This window comes from Telopea speciosissima, chromosome 2 (genome assembly GCF_018873765.1).
Source record: "Telopea speciosissima isolate NSW1024214 ecotype Mountain lineage chromosome 2, Tspe_v1, whole genome shotgun sequence".
Taxonomy (NCBI): Eukaryota; Viridiplantae; Streptophyta; class Magnoliopsida; order Proteales; family Proteaceae; genus Telopea; species Telopea speciosissima.
In genome coordinates this window covers 6,573,019-6,585,602 of record NC_057917.1, presented here as the reverse complement: position 1 = coordinate 6,585,602, position 12,584 = coordinate 6,573,019, and the positions used below count along the sequence as shown (strand labels likewise).

Genomic DNA, 12,584 nt, shown 5'->3' with positions numbered 1-12,584 from the left:
TTGATTTTCCATTCTTCCTTATACAATGATACCACTGATAGTGACGAACCCCATGGTTTTATATTTCTTTGGAAACTTCTAGGCTTCAAAAGGTCATCTAAAATTCCTATTTTTGTGAAAACTTTTGTATGAAGGCTTGCTCACTAAAGATAAATTGTGTTTTCTTTCAATTGATGATTCTTGTGGCTTTTTGCGGTGAGCACAAAGAAACCATCTGACATGTTATTTTTTCGTGCCTTTTTACTAAAATTTGTTTTACTAATTTTTTTCATGTCTTTAGATTGGTCCAAGAGAGATAAAGTTAATGTCCTCTCCATCTTGGCACTCTTCTGTTATGTTTTTTTGGAATGTCAGGAACCAATGTGCTATTTCACCCTCTAGACCCAAGTCAAAAATAATCTTGACACAATTTAATAAATGGCTCAATGACCTGGAGCTTTGGGAGACTACATTTCAATGTACTGCAAAACATCCCTTCGTTTTTTACACTTTTTTCGAACCTGATTTATTCATAATTGTATGTGATGGAAGTTTTTTCAATGAGACTAAAGTGGTTGGTTGGGCAGCCATCTGTGTATCGGATAAATAATTTAGTACTGCAATAATAGAATTCAGTATTGTAAGGATTGCACAAGAGTTTGAGGCAAGAGCCATCTACTGTAGACTACAAAGAGCTAAAGATCTAGATGTCGCAACTGTCGATGTCTGTAATATGGTGGAATGATTGACAAATGATCATGAGAACTAGTCATGGAAAATATTTTCGAGCATATAGGATATTAAACGAATCGTTATCATCTACGGTTCCTTAACTAGTGCGATTTCCTAGTGCCTCTCACAAGAGGGGGTGGGATCCATCCAGGGCACCTGACGGAACACTCTACCCGGGTAGGATCCACCCTCCTCTTGAGAGAGGCACTAGGGAACTACACCAGAAACCGCATACGATAAAAATTTGATATTAAACTCTAACCAAGTTTTTCTCAATAAAGCTTTCCCCCAAAAAAAAAAAAAAAAAAGAGATTCAAATAAAGCTGGAATGGTGAAGATTAGCTTTATGTGTAAAGGACAATATTTGTAATTTTCCTTTCTTCCTACAAAACCCTAACATTCTTCTTCCTCGTTTCACATTTTCTTCTCACCCTTTTCCTCCTCCCACACAAGCATTGTACAAGCGGCGGCTGTGCTTGTGCTCGCCTGCTGCCTGACTCCAGAGAGCGCCGGCCGGTGCAAGGGCCAGACCATCAGCTACGCAGCTTCTTCCAGTTCCGGGATTCCTTCGAACATCAGCGATCGGCGTGCAACTTCCAGGTCTGGGATTCCTTCGACCTGCTGGTACCTTGGATAAATAGGTTAGATTCTTTAAGCCCTCTCTCCCTCTCTGCTCGTGGGCTACGCCGCTACAGTTACCTGCGGGTCTGTTGTCTATATATCCAGATCGTCATCTATAGACTGCAAATTTTCTTAGAACCATCAAAACATCAGTGTAAACTGCTGCCATGTTCATCATACCCATCCTTTTTAGCTTGGTCCTACTCATCCAATATGCTGAATGTTTCTCGCTTTGGCCGATTTACAAGCTTTGCCCTTTTCCCACTTCTTGCACATAACCAAAACCTATGAAAATTCTAAACTGAAAATCCAAAACAATCCTATCTCCATTTCTACAACTTTATGATGGTAACATTAGACTTTCATTGAAATTCTGTAGGTGTGCTTCGTTCTTTGTGTACTAAGGTTCATTGGATTTTGGGACTACCGAGACCTGCAGGCCTTTTCTGTACTATGGTTTCTGTGGTTCTCATGGATGATGCAAAATGAAAATGTGTTTCTTGTATTAATTGCTGTCTGTGGGACTATCTTCCTCGTTTGCATTGTTGTCCCATGGACTGAAAAAAGAGTTCTGCATTGTTGTTCCATGGCTTTTCAAGTGCTGTATATTTAAATGACATTGGATGATGAAATTTTGATGCTTTTTGGTTGAATTTGGATGATATTTAATCTTTGGATGATGTGTTTTGGATCTTTTATCGATCTCGGGATGATGTACTTTGGATAATATTTGATGATATAATTGGTTGTGAATTTGGATTCCATCTGCATTTATTTTGGCTGTTATAGTTGTTTTAAAATGTGGATGCAGGAAATTAGGTAATTGTATCCCAATTTATGCATGTATAATGCCTTTTTTTGGTCCCGTATTGTTCAAATTTAACCGTTTAAGACTCATGCCATCTGTTTTCATTTGTTTTTACTGTTCTCGAAAAGTCTGACTGTCCTCGTTCACATTCTGATCAGTTTAGAACATGCCCGTACCGAACACAGATTTTTTGTCGTTCCCGTTTTAACTAACTAGTCTCTAACCTTTGTTTTTAGTCTATTAAAAAGTTGTTTTGAGGCAGGGGAGTGCCTCCGTCTACCCTAGCTGATATAAAGAGGTTTGGGGGTGAGGGAGGGTCTCCAATCTCCATCTACTATGGCGGCCCCTAGTATCTTTGCTTTACCACGGGGAAGCTCTCTTGTGGCTCCATTCTTTTGGGGCTTTTAGTCTGGCAACAAGTATACGATGGAAGATTCACATTCAGATCTTATTTTTTAGAATGTGTTACCCTATAATTGTTTTTTTTCTCTCTAATTTTTATAGGTTAGCTTATAATTGTTGTCTTCCAGATAATTATATCCAAATACCTATGGAACAGTCTCCTCTCTTGCATTATAATTTCAAGGTATTGGCTGCTCTTATTTAACCCATCCTAATCCATTGCTCAATCTAGTCATTAAATAGTGTCATGCATGTAAATGATAATCATCTTTCCATCTCAGTTAATCAATGATATAGAGGATGTACGCACAAATCGGATCAATGATTTACCAGGGGATTTTAAGGTTTGTCTATTTCTTTTCATGCGATTAATGATTCTTCAATTAGAACTTATATATTCTCTCTTTGTGTGTGTGAATATTGAGATGACATTCTATATCCCCTGAAGAAGAAAGCAGTAATGCATTTATGGCTCAAAAGAAAAAACAGCCCAATACAAGGTGCAAGATTTTTTATATCTAATAAATTCTAAACATAACCCCCCCCCCCAAAAAAAAAAAATCACTTTTTGAGTCTCATTAATGGTTTTAGGTATTGGATGATGTGGATCTGCCGTATTTGCAGATCTGTATTGGTATTGGTTTTAGAAACCTCGGTTATATAGAATGGATCACGAAGGACCTAGCCAGTCAGGAACTTCTTGAACAAGATTTATTGCTGGTTTGGTCTTAAAAAACTGGGCAACAATTGATGAACTTGTACCAGATATTCCTTAATCGTTTGCAGAACTTTGTAGCTGATCACACAATGAAATCAATTGAAATTAAAAAAAAGGGAAAAAAATAGAACATAGGATACCCTTCTCAATTGTATCTTACGGCCATTATTGATTTTAACCAAATCCGTTCTTTTTTCTCAAACTCGACTAGGCTGGTTATCAGTGTATTCCTTTATTTATAAATTCAACCGATGACATCCTAGGTTCTTCTATAAATATCTCAAAACAAAAATCCCAATAGAACTTCTAGTCCTAATCTTTTTTTTTTTTTTGACAAATCCTATTCCTAATCTAGAAAATAACTAAAATAATAATCTTCTAAAGCTCCACACACGGCAGCAACCTTCTTGGATTCAAAGTACTCCACGCAAGCTGTCATGGGCCCACCTATTCTGGGTAGATACCTCCTCCTTAATCTTTATTGCAATAAAAAAAATCATAAATTATCTCTAACTCTAATTACATTAAATAACCGATTAATATCCTAATTAGAAACAAAGACTAATCTATCTAACAGCCTTCCACTCAATTGCATTGGTCATTAAAAGTATGTGGCCATGGGGCCCACAAGATCTTGCAATTATCTCCAAGCTAGCTGGCCGTGGGCCCGACATGATCCGATCATTATCTCCCCCTTAACTGTGATGCAGTTGGGCGTTGGAAAATTTTGGAATTAAATTTTTTAAGCTTAATTTCAGTCGTGGATACAAGTAGTGTTTGAGTCAAAATTGTTCTAGTTTTACAGTCCAATTAGAGTTGCAATTTTGTTTCGTATTAAGTTAGAGTTTAGTTCTGATTTCAGATTTAAAGTAGGATTAGGATTTCTTTTGCTTAATACTATAAAATAGAATGTAACCCACGATGGGATTCAGTTTTGGATAATGAAATATTATGTGGTTTAGTTTGATGGCTGCCGTGAGCTGTGCGTGCATCTCCTCCCACGTCTAATTCTTTCTTCTTCTTCCTCTTCTTTTACCCATCTGCTGTTTGCATTACTGTACTGAGAAAGGAGTGATCAAACTCCTTGCGGTTCTCTGGTTTTGGTCTGAGATCCTAATTGAGGGCAGTACCCACATAGGCGATCCTAATCCAGGGGTTTCATCACTCAAATCAACCTCTGTTTGAAGATCAAGTCGAAGTAAGGACCTGCTTCCCTGTTTTACTGCCAGATCTGGTTTCAGGTGTCTTTGGTCCCTCTGCTGCTACTTTATTCCCACTGGTTGCTGGTGCTATTGAGAGGCCTTGGGGTGTGGTTGCTATTCTCAAATTTTCAGAACGAAAGACCTCCAGTTGAGCGAGAACTCACAAGAATCATGAAGCCCTGCTCCGCCTGGTTCTGTTTGCCAAAGGTTGAAGATGAGTCCCCTTCATGCACGATCTAATTAGGTTCCTCTATTATATTACCCTCTTATTGTATTTTAATTTCCCTTAATACCCCTCCCTTTTTACCATAATCTCTTTTGGTCCTTATTTTGTTTTATTTCCAAGTTTCCCCCTTGTTCTATTACGTTGCATCCACTCACTTTGTTTCCATTAATTTCAGTTCTGCTCTTCCTCCTTTATAACTTCTGATTAATTACAATTCTGCCATTAATCTTTATAAATCTTGATTTATTTACTAGTTTGCCATTCAACTTTGGATTTGAGTGCTTTTCTTGGGTGGCCCCTTAAGCAACCCAATAGGGGTTATTCCAACCTGGGTCTGCATTAAATTGGTATCAGAGACGAATTTCTGGCAGTTACTAACCATGACAGGTGGTCATGTCACCAACGCCGAGTGGCGCTAGTTGTATCTAAAATTGCTTGTGAATCAACAAAAGAGTGAGGGCAGGTTTGAGAGGAATGAAGCTAAACTTGACAAATTTATGGAAGAGATTCTTGCTTTTATGAAGAGACCTGACAAGCTAGTTGAAGCACCACCTCCTCAGTTTCATACCTTACAGACCGAAGGTACACCTCTAAGGCAACCTGATCCAGTTATACCCCAAGACATCACCCTACAATTTTCTGATAGGGACTATGGCATCAAAGTTGAAGTTCCAGAGTTTAGTGGTGAAAAGGGTCCAGAGGAATTTCTTGATTGGCTTACCAAGGTTGAAAGGACCTTTGCTTATAAATCCTTTCCGGACGAGAAAAAGTGTGAACTTATCCTCACCAAATTTATTGGGTATGCATGTTCATGGTGGGATGATGTATTACACTCGAGGCTTATCAGGCGACTTGGATCAGTTACCAATTGGGAGGTTGTGAAACAGATTCTGACCGAGAAATTTTTTCCTCCTAATTATGAGACGAAATTGTTTCACGAATTGATCAATATTCAATAAGGCAACAAGAATGTGGATACTACACTCCGGAGTTCCACAAATTATCTTCAAGGTGCCGACTTTAGGAGACAGATCGACAACGGTTTATGAGATATATTAGCGGGTTAAATACTAAGATTCGATTAGAGTTGGCTAACATTGAATTTAGGTCCGTTGATTTGGCTGCAGCTCATGCCAAGACAACTGAAGAAAAGTATAGTTAGCTGAAGAATATGCTCAAGATTCCTTCAGCGTATAAATTCCCACTACCATAGTTGTCATGGCGTTGCCATAGGGCCCTGGTGTTGGAGAAATGGCCATATCGACCTACGCCATGGCGTCTGTTTCCCTAAATCTCCATCAATCTCTTGGTTGCAAGTTTTTTCAATTAGATTCTTGGTGCCCTTGAGAGAACAGGTTGTGGCGACTCTTGCCTGAAGCTTCTTATTGACTAGGTTCTTACGAGGAAGGCCCACCTTCGAAATAACTTCCATTCTGCCACTGGGTTATGGTTCCTTCTTTGGCTGAGTCGTGAGGTTGAAGAAGACTGAAATCCTTTGTTTTTTGTTTCTCGATTTCTCATCTATTAAACCCATTTTCCTTAGTTCCCAACATTTCCCTTTTCTTTTACTTTTATTCCCACCATCTATTATTTTCCATTTTGTTTCAAGTATACCCTTTACCCATCAAACGTGCTATCCCACTTCTTGGTTTATTTTCTTTATTAAATTGATTTCCATTAATTACAGTTCTGCCACTCCTTCTTTAAAACTTCAGATTAATTACAATTCTGCCATTACTCCTTTAAAACTTCAGATTGATTACAATTCTGCCATTGCTCTTATAAATCTTGATTTATCTACTAGTTTGCCGTTCAACTTTAGATTTAATTACAATTCTGCCATGGTTGACATGATCGCCATGGCAATGCCATGGCAGGCGATGTGTCGATATATCGATCAGACACCCCTCCACCGACTTGGATCGCCGTGACGCCGTGACAACTATGCCCACCATGGATCGAAGAAAAGAAGCTTAAATCCCATAGAGTGGACGGAAGAAGCTGGAATCTAACAAAGACAATGATTGGTTGAAGAACATTGTGTGCCGTAATTGTGGCGAAAAAGGGTCATTTTGACAATAAATGTCCCAATAGAACTCGCCCCATAAATATAGTAGAGAAACAACCAATAGAGAAGGATGATTCTGATGGTGAAGGTTTTGAAGCTTACCCACCTGACGAGAATGACTTCACTTATGATGATGATGAAGTTGAAGCTCACTCTGCTAGCCTTGCATCATTTGCAAAGGGGCTTGTTGATAAAGCTCCCCTCTTCAGGCAAAAGGGTATACTTTTGTACGGTTGGTGAATGAGAATAGACTACGTTGGAAGGCAATTAGAGAGGCCAGGTAGGGAAGCTATGACGAGGGTTGTGGCCCTTGAACCAAACCAACATGCAGCAAGGAGCGATTGGGGCATGAGTTCTGATGAGATCCTAAACTGACTTAGAACTAAACAAACCCGTAGAGGAAGGAGACAAACAACAACATCAAAATCCAAGCCTTATCCCAACTTAATGAGGTTGGATACATGAATCCTATAAGATGCAATAGATTAAAAATAAGGAAATAAAAGAGGGGGGTGGGGAGGGGACAACATGGACACAACTAAAAGGGTGTCGATAGAAAACATTAAAGCAGGGGGGGGGACAAACAACATCGACACAAACTCTAGGGCATCGACCCGTCTTAGCTTCATACCACTTCTTAACTGCCCAACAAGTCTGCTCTAGGTCTCGAAGAGGTGTGAATACAAAAACAACATCACAACAACAATGTCCAACTATATAGGGTCGAACGCATGGATCCTTGATCTCCAATCAGAGGAAGGAGACCAAAAAACAGTATCACCTGAACCTTTAGTTCTTTGTGGGATGGAAGGCAAGGCATCCCAAACAGTGGCCAACTGGGGGGAAGGGAGAGGAGCCCAACCATCAAGGAGAAGAATGTTCGCAACCAAAGGATTGCTTGTGGAGCCTCCCAAATTGTAGATGGTTCTGTCACTGACTAAGGGAAGGAGCACACTAAAAGGGTGCCAATGGTCAAGCCAGGGACTTGTGGAGGCACCATTATCAATCTTAGAGATAGCAACTCCAAGAGCTTGAGGTCTGAGATTTATGATCTTCCTCCTAACACAAGTATCAAGACCAGGAGCCACAGTCCAAATAAAGTCATTACACAGAATAAAATCAATTATTGTTTTCTTTAAGGACTTTACAGTATTCTTTTTCTTGGATGAACAGATTAGCCCCTCACAATTTGAAGCTCATGCTGGATGGGTAGCTAGGCGTCAACTGTGCCTCTGATGTACTTTTTAATCAATCATAGTTGGTTAACATGGATTTCTAATTAATTTTTTGGTGTACTTACAGATACCGTCACATCTGTACATCAAATGGACTGTCGCTTCATGATCTATCAATTTCATTGTCAAAATGGTAGTCTCACTGCTAGTGACAATGATGATATTTGTACAGTTTGTGGAGGAGGAGGAGATTTGATCCTTTGTGATGGATGTCCATGAGCATTTCATGCAGGTATGTATTCCACATGAATCATATATGTTCTTTTCAGGCATTTCATATTGCTTTCATCTCCATTTAGTGCCCTTTAGGTATCCTGTTCTTTGAAAAATTCTGTTATGTAGTGGTTCAAATGATAAGGGGGCTGGAAAAGAGTTCCATTTTCATGGCTAAGTTCCATTTTTATGACTATCTCAAATCAATTATGGTGAATAGATGTTCTAAGGAAAAGAGAAGTGGTAAAATGCATAGTTATCAAGGCGGAAGGCGACCATGGCGTTTTAGAGGGTCAAAATTCAAGGCGACACCGCCATGGCGACCAAGGAGCCTGGATGCCATGGCAACGCCTTGATAAGTCTGGTAAAATGTGAATAAGTTGCACATACCAGGGTCTTATTGTGCAGTAGGAAGGTGATTGCAGGTTATGCAAGAATCTTAGACTTATGTCTTTTATAAGGGTAGTTAGCTACCAGAGTACCTTTACAGTCATTTGTTTCCCAAGATGATGCCATCTAGTGTGCTGTCTGATTTACTGGCTATATATTGTGCTTACTTAATGTCTCTCTTTTTTTTTTGGGGGGGGGGGTCTTCTTGGTTATCTCATGCATTTTCTGTGTTTATACAGCTTGTTTGGAATTACAGAACATCCCAGAAGGTGATTGGCATTGTCCATAATGCAAAGATAAATTTGGCTCTGGCAGAAATGCACCTACTACGATAAGGTTGACAAGAGTTGTCAGAGAACCAGCAATCCAAATAGGTGGTTGTGCTGTTTGCAGGTAGGCTGCCATCTCTATCTAATATAAATGGTACAGTATTGGTACTCTGACATAGAAATTTTTTTATTTTAATGGGTTTGACCTTCAGGTGATGTGGTCCTTCCTAGAAATCTTTTAGGCAAGAAGATGTCTTAATCAGTCAATTCAATGGTCCTGGCAACCCCTTGGAGATTATTTTTCTTTTCCTCTTTTTGAACCCATAGTCTTTTTATGATCCCGAAACAGTAGAGCATTATTGGATAGGAGAAGTCCTGCTAGGTTAAAATGACCCTTATTGGTTGGTCTTGATTATTGTATGCAGTGGTTAAATGTATAATTGTATATAGAGAAAGATTCTTTTGGCTATTCAGACAACTGTTATATATCCAATTGGACCTTTTACCATATAGGAGTTGTAGTAGCATGGGTTCTTGAGTTCATCAAGTTGTTCTCTTTCATTCTCATGGATTTAGGGAAGGTAAATGAATATTTACCGAGACCAAGGTTTTGAAAACCAGGAAGGAGCTCAATGTGGTCACATGAGCATGTTTCCAATCTTATCAGACAGAGCAGCCCATGTGAGGGTGTTTCCATCAGTTATCTTGGAATTATGATAGAACAGGAAGAATTAATTATAATATGGTTTTAGCATTCCAACCAGTTGGATAATGTTTATGAGTTCAAGTGGAGTTTTGGACTAGCCTTCAAGTGTGTTTGGGCATGAGTTCAAGCCATATAAAGGCTTGCACTTGAGAAGTTATGTCCAACGTTCTGATCTAATTTTGTTTTGAAATACTTTCCAATGTTCAGAGTTTATATGTTATGATATATAACAGGGTTTGGTTAATTAACCTTGGTTACATGGATGAGGCCTGTGATCCTGACATGGCCATTGTTGGAATTTCTAGCTTATTTGTATATTGTAGGAGAAAGTTTATTCAACCTTCATATGCAGCTAATATTTCTATTTTCAGTATAAATTAGTTTAGTGATTCTTTTAAGGTCCAACTTTATTATTAGAATGAATATTCTCTTCTACGTACTTGTATATCTACAAAGTGATTTTCTTCTCTGCGACATATTTCGTTTAGGGCCTATGACTTCGTTGACAAAACATTTGATGAGCGAACAGTTTTGCTCTGTGACCAAGTATGTATCTATTTTCCTTGTTTGGTCATGTGATTGTACCCCCCCCCCTCTTTTTTTTTTTTCTGGGATTCTCATCCTACTCTTTTTTTTTTTTTTTGTGCATTCTTAGTGTGAGAAAGAGTTCCATGTTGGGTGTTTGAGGGAATGTGGACTCTGTGATTTGAAAGTAAGTATGGAAGCTTTCTACCATCTTCACTAGCGTATGTGTGCAATTGAATATTTTAATGCTTATTATGTTCTTTGTAACAGGAAATTTCCAAGGGCAAGCGGTTTTGCTGTGAGGGCTGCAATAGGATCCATTGCGCTTTATAGAACTTAATTCTCCGTGGAGCAGAGATGATTCCATGTTCAGTTTCAGGTGTGATAAAGAGGAAGCTCATAGAGAAAGGCCTTGTTGATGCAACTGAAGATAATGTGCATTTGGCAACTCGTAAGCAGGAAATACGACTTTCCGGGCCATCGATTGCTGCTTTCCAAGGCTGCTGCAATCTTTAGAGTAAGTCTCTTCTACTAGCAAGGTGTTTTTTTAAGAGGGGGGGGGGGAAGAGGGTTTGGGGTCAATTTATACTGTCATTGGTATGTAATTGTTGTTGAAAAATTGAAATACTGCTTGTGTGGTCTTCGAGCTGCTTTGCGTGCTTGCAATGGAATACTTTTGTCCTGGCTGTTGTGCTAGTTGAATTATGTTGAATAGTATTGTCCTCTAACAAAAAAAATCCAAAGGTATGCCAAACATTAGGGACTCCCACTATTGAAGTTGAGAACCCGCTCCAATAAGAAAAGAAAGGAAGGAGAATGTCAACTTGCGGAGAGTTTTTTTTTTAAGAGGGGGGAGGCTTGTTACTTGTTAGAAGCCACCCAAATTGAACTAAAGGGGGAGAGATGCAACCAATTCTTTTGCTTAGTTCTTTCCACTATCGTCTCCTTGATTCTTTTTGCTTCATGGTAATGGTTATTAGTTTGGACTTCAGAGGAGATTGATTGGAAAGTGTGGAGAAGATTGATTATGACACAAGATGTGGGAAAGTTAACTGAGATGGTTTGCCTGTTTCAGTAGAGACTGGGGACAGCACTTGTGAGAAGTTATACAGTGCAAATGAAAGCTCTATAAGAACTAAGAAATGGCCAAAACAGGCTCAGGTTGAAGTTGTGAGACAAGAAAAAAGGCTTATAATTCAGTGAAATATATGGGCCTAGATAAGCATGATGCTCCTAATGGGACAGTTATTTAGTAGTAAAAGGATCCCCTGGTAAATGACAACGTAGCCATTTCAAATAGAGAACTCTAGCTATTTTGTGAAACAATGATATCTCATATATGAAATTTAGCAACAGCAGATAGTCCACCGACTGAAAAGTTAGGTTTCTTTGATGATCAAATAAACAACTGGATGGGAAAACAAGGACATCTTAATACCCTGAACTCTTGTCATGAAGGAAACCTAAGAGCAAAGATTCAATACCACTCAGCTTCCATGTTAGTATACTTGAACCTATTTCACCTGCATGGCTGCATCCTCTTTGCAAACCTTAATTGTTTCTCTAATTAACCTACAAACTGTTTGACAACTAGGGTGAAAAAAATGTGGCTGATGCTCCTGATCCGTGATGTGGGAACTGGGAAGGACAACTTTAACTCATTGTCGTGGAGCCATCCTTTAGAGATTTGTGATGCATACAAGTCACCTAAAGGGTTTATTTTATTTGAAATAAGCTGTAGATTGGGTTATGTATGTGTTGGGACTTCGATCCCATGTGTTTTCATTGTAATAAGCCACTTTAATGGGCCTAAAATATGGGTAAAAGGTAGGCATACGGGATTAGGCTTAGGCTCTTTTTGGTATCATTTTTATTTTTTTCTATAGGCTATTTAAAAAAAATCATTAATGAAAATAATTTTCGAACAAAAAATGAAAACCGTTTGGTAACCATCAGATATAATAGAGTATGGAATGAGAAGCCGTTTGGTAAGTACCTAGCTGTAAATAAATTTTTATTACACGTTTGAAGAAATTGGTCCAAGCCCATATATTTTAAGTAGTGGGTGAAGGGAGTCCCCCTTCACTCATCTTCCATCTCAATCCTTCATAAAACCAAACTGTAAAACAGTATTCTGTTACATTTTATTTTAGTTGGCAAGATGCAGGTCCGAAGGACCCGCAACCTAGTGCTAGTGTAGGCTTTGCGGGGGCTGGCTGCAACTCGCCATTTGGGCTCTGGTCTCTCGACTTTCAGAGAAAACCGATTTCGCTACTTCTTCTTCTCCTTCTTTCTTCCACTCCGAAATAAGGGCAATTTCTCCCTACAGAGTCAGGTTGATTCCATGCTTTGATCAGCAGCCCTGCATCTCTGGTTGGGCCGTTTATAAAGGTAAAAATTCATACTTAAACTTTGTTTTCAAAGGAAGATTTTTCTCTTCAAAGAAATCAATTCATCAAGCCCGACGAATTGAACAGTCCCAGAACTGTA

At 39.0% G+C, this 12,584-nt stretch overlaps 1 long non-coding RNA gene across 1 annotated transcript; it reads left to right on the top strand.

Annotated features, from left to right (window-relative positions):
- Nucleotides 1–8,128: 8,128 nt before the first annotated feature.
- LOC122649894 lies at nt 8,129–10,534 on the top strand. The gene is made up of 5 exons (XR_006331338.1): nt 8,129–8,223; nt 8,834–8,987; nt 10,058–10,115; nt 10,225–10,281; nt 10,365–10,534. It is a non-coding gene; the product is annotated as an uncharacterized LOC122649894 (long non-coding RNA).
- The last annotated feature ends 2,050 nt before the right edge of the window (nt 10,535–12,584 follow it).